The sequence below is a fragment of the Nicotiana attenuata genome, chromosome 6 (genome assembly GCF_001879085.1).
Source record: "Nicotiana attenuata strain UT chromosome 6, NIATTr2, whole genome shotgun sequence".
NCBI classification, from domain to species: Eukaryota; Viridiplantae; Streptophyta; class Magnoliopsida; order Solanales; family Solanaceae; genus Nicotiana; species Nicotiana attenuata.
This window is the reverse complement of record NC_031994.1, coordinates 96,011,860-96,016,556: the sequence shown is the minus strand read 5'-3', so window position 1 is coordinate 96,016,556 and position 4,697 is coordinate 96,011,860.

Sequence of the window (4,697 nt, the reverse complement as noted above, 5' to 3'; positions counted from 1 at the left end):
TGCTTACCAGACGCCCTGGTGTTAATTGTTTGTGGAGTGCTGTGCCCGAGGGGCTGACTTATGTGCAGACTTGCACTATCTGATTACGCATTCATTTGCTCGATTGTTGGAAAAAGATGTTTTCAAAAGAGGTTTTAAACTGAGTCAGATATTTTCTAAAGGATTTTCACGGTTTCATTGTTTTTCTGAGAGAGTTGTACTGTCCTATATAGCGTGATGGAGTGCTCTTCCGTGATTTCTTGCCTCTCAGTTATTATTTACTCTTATTACCACTGAGTTGGAAGTACTCACTTTACTCCCTGCACCTCGCGTGCAGTTGCAGGTATTGTTCACCCGGTAGCGGGTTATTAGCTGATTGAAGGTAGGGCTATTGTAGCTGAGCAAGGTGACCGCCAGCGTTCGCGGCACCGGATGTTGTCTTTTGATTTTCCAGAATATCTCTTTATATATTATTATTGGCCCTGTAGTTGTGTTCAGGTTTCTTTAGATGCTCGTAACTTGTGACACCCCGGTCGGGTAGAAATTAACAAATTTTAAATGCCATTAAGTTGTATCTTCTATTTATTTATGTTTGATAATTGTTAATGAAAGGATTTGGGTTAGTTGGCTGGCCTTGTCTTCACGAGAGGCGCCATCACGACCAGGTTGGGAATTGGGTCGTGACACTACGGTGCTCGCGGGGGTTTTCACCAATAGGACTCTCTCATTTGCTCATTTTACTTGTGCAGAACGGAGTGTTGCCCCTAATGCGGATCATGCCTCGCTTGACTTGGCATTCTTAAATATTGATCGGAAGATCGTTCTTTGGATTGCAATATGGGCTTTTGGATGGGGTTAGAAAGAAAGGATATCATAAAGGCTCAAAACAACTTGAATGGGTTCAAAATTACAACTATTGGAATCAGATCTTTTACAAAACCACAACTTCTGCCCCAGTCTCTTTGCCTGGGGACTTTTGAACTTTATTTTGATGGGACCGAACCGTGAGGCCACCTACGTATCCTTAAAAGGAATCAGGTCGAACGTAGTTCATGTCATAGGAATTGCTTTGTTTTTGGTACTTTTCTCTCTTTTTCTTTTTCTCTTTTTTTTTTTACTCTTTTCCCATTTTTCTTTCTTTTTTTCTCTTCTCTTTTTCTCTTTCCTCTCTTTTTTGTTTGTATATGTATTTCTAAACTCTGCTTCTGATTCCAAAAGAGGGGTATGAAAGAAAATAAAAGGCTCAAAAGGGGTAACAAAGGATAAAGTATTTAGATAGCAGAATAAAATGCCTTCGTCATTCCAATCTTCAAGACATGCCAAGTACAAACAACACAATTTAAACCAAAGAAATCATACATAATATCTTTTGACTGCATCAGAATTGATAGCCATATCTACACACTTGCCTTCTATATCTGTTAAATACAAAGAACCATTGGACAACACTCTCGTTACCACGAACGTCCCTTGCCAATTTGGGGCAAACTTGCCTTTTGCTTCAGTCTAATGTGGAAGGATGCGTTTCAATACTTGCTGACCCACTTCAAATTTCCGGGGACGCACCTTCTTATTGTATGCTCTTGCCATTCACTTTTGATACAACTGGCCGTGACATACTGCCGCCAGTCTTTTCTCATCAATCAGACTTAGTTGCTCCAATCGGGTTTTGACCCACTCATCATCATCAATCTCTGCTTCAGCAACAATTCAAAGGGATAGAATTTCAACTTCCACGGATATCACTGCTTCAGTGCCATATACCAACAAATAAGGAGTTGCACCTACCGAAGTGCGAACAGTAGTGCGATAACCCAGCAAAGCAAAAGGCAACTTTTCATGCGATTGCCTAGAACCTTGTACCATCTTTCGAAGTATCTTCTTTATGTTCTTGTTGGCCGCCTCAACCGCTCCATTTGCCTTTGGGCGATACGAAGTGGAATTTCGATGCATAATCTTGAACTGCTGGCATACTTCTTTCATCAAATGGCTAGTAAGATTAGCACCATTGTCCGTGATGATTACCTTTGGAATTCTGAACCGACAAATGATGTTCGAGTGAACAAAGTCAACCACTGCTTTCTTGGTCACGGATTTGAAAATCATAGCTTCAACCCACTTAGTCAAATAATTGATGGCCACCAGAATGAACTTGTGCCCATTGGATGCCGCTGGCTCAATTGGTCCGATGACATCCATGCCCCAAGCAACGAAGGGCCACGGTGCGGACATTCTATGCAACTCAGATGGCGGAGAATGAATCAAGTCTCTGTGTACCTGGCATTGATGACACTTGCGCACAAAGCTAATACAATCCCATTCCATGGTGAGCCAATAATACCCGGCTCGGAGAATTTTCTTTGCCAGAACATACCTACTCATATGCGGCCCGCAAACTCCGGAATATACTTCGGTCATGATAGTCGTGGCTTGCTTAGCATCTATGCACCTCAACAACCCAAGATCTGGAGTTCTTTTGTACAAAATTCCCCCACTCAAGAAAAATCCACTAGCCAGACGTCGAATAGTTCTCTTTTGATCACCTGTGGCTTGTACCGAATATACCCCCATCCTGATGTATTCCCTGACATCATGGAACCACGGTTCACCATCAAGTTCTTCCTCAACCACATTACAATAGGCATGCTGATCACGAACTTGAATATCTAGAGGGTCAACATAAGCTTTGTCCGGATGGTGCAACATTGACGCCAAGGTAGCCAAAGCATCGGAAACCTCATTACGGATCCTTGGAATATGCCTGAATTCTATTGATCGAGACCGTTGACAAAGATCATGCAAACATTGCTGATACGGTATGAGCTTTAAATCCCGAGTCTCCCATTCTCCTTAAATCTGGTGCACCAAAAGATCCGCGTCTCCCAAGACCAAGACCTCCTAAAATCCCATATCTATCGCTAACCTCAGTCCCAAAATGCATGCCTCGTACTCAGCCATGTTGTTGGTACAATAGAAATGAAGCTGGGCTGTAACAGGGTAGTGATGCCCTATTTTAGAAATGAGCATAGCCCATATTCCAACACATTTCATGTTAGCGGCTCCATCAATGAAAAGTTTCCAACCTGGCTTGTCATCCTGTTCTACCTCGTCAATATGCATCACCTCTTCATTAGGAAAATAAGTCCTCAATGGTTCGTACTCTTCATCCACCGGATTCTCGGCCAAATGATCCTCCAATGGTTGGGCTTTCATCGCGGTCCGAGTCACATAGATGATGTCAAACTCTATGAGCAAAATCTGCCACTTTGCAAGTCTTCTTGTGGGCATAGGCTTCTGAAAGATATACTTTAGAGGGTCCAGACAAGAAATGAGGTAAGTAGTGTAGGATGACAGATAATTTTTCAACTTTTGTGCCACCCAAGTCAGGGCGCAACATGTCCTTTCAAGGGGAGTATACTTAACCTCATAGGACGTGAACTTCTTGCTGAGATAATATATGGCTTGCTCCTTCCTGCCAGTGATGTCATGTTGACCCAATACACAACCGAATGAATTGTCCAGGACAGTCAAATAAAGAATTAAAGGCCTCCCGGGTTTTGGCGGGACCAACACAGGTGGGCTTGACAAATACCCCTTGATCTTATCAAATTCCTCCTGGCACTCACCAGTCCATTTGACCGCAGCATCCTTTTTCAGCAACTTGAAGATGGGCTCACAGGTTGTCGTCAGTTGAGCAATAAACCTGCTGATGTAGTTTAACGCCCGAGCAAACTCATTGCCTCAGTCTTGTTCCTTGGAGATGGCAATTCTTGGATAACTTTGATCTTTGACGGGTCCAACTCAATGCCTCGACGACTAACTATGAATCCCAACAGTTTCCCAGATGGAACACCAAACGCACACTTCGCAGGGTTAAGCTTAAGATTGTACCTGCGGAGCCTTTGGAAAAACTTCCTCAAATCTCCGACGTGGTCGGCCTGTTGCTTTGACTTTACTATCACATCATCCACATAAACCTTAATCTCCTTGTGTATCATGTCATGGAACACAGTAGTTATTGCCCTCATGTAAGTCGCCCCAGCGTTTTTCAAATCGAATGGCATTACCCGGTAGAAATAATTTCCACATGGTGTGATGAATGCTATCTTTTCTGCATCCTCCTCATCCATCAAGATATGGTGGTATCCCACATAGAAATCAACAAAAGATCCGATCTCATGCTTGGCACAGTTGTCAATCAAAATGTGGATGTTTGGCAATGGAAAATTATCCTTTGGACTTGCTTTGTTGAGATCGTGGTAATCAACGCATACCCTGGTCTTGCCATCCTTCTTTGGCACTGGCACAACATTAGCTAACCAAGTGTGGTATCGTGTGACTCGAATGACCTTTGCATCCAATTGCTTTGTAATTTCTTCCTTGATCTTCACACTCATGACAGTTTTGAATTTCCTTAACTTCTGCTTGACGGGAGGGAATGTGGGGTCAGTGGGCAATTTGTGAACCACCAAGTCAGTACTTAGACCTGGCATGTCGTCATATGACCATGCAAAAATGTCTTTATATTCAAACAGTGCTTTGATTATTTCCTCCCTGATTTGTGGTTCTAAGTGTACACTTATCTTGGTTTCCCCGATATTATCTGGATCCCCTAAATTGATTGCTTCAGTTTCATTCAAATTAGGCTTGGGTTTCTCTTCAAAGTGACTTAGCTCTTTACTAATTTCCTCAAATGCTTCTCTTCATCATATTCTATT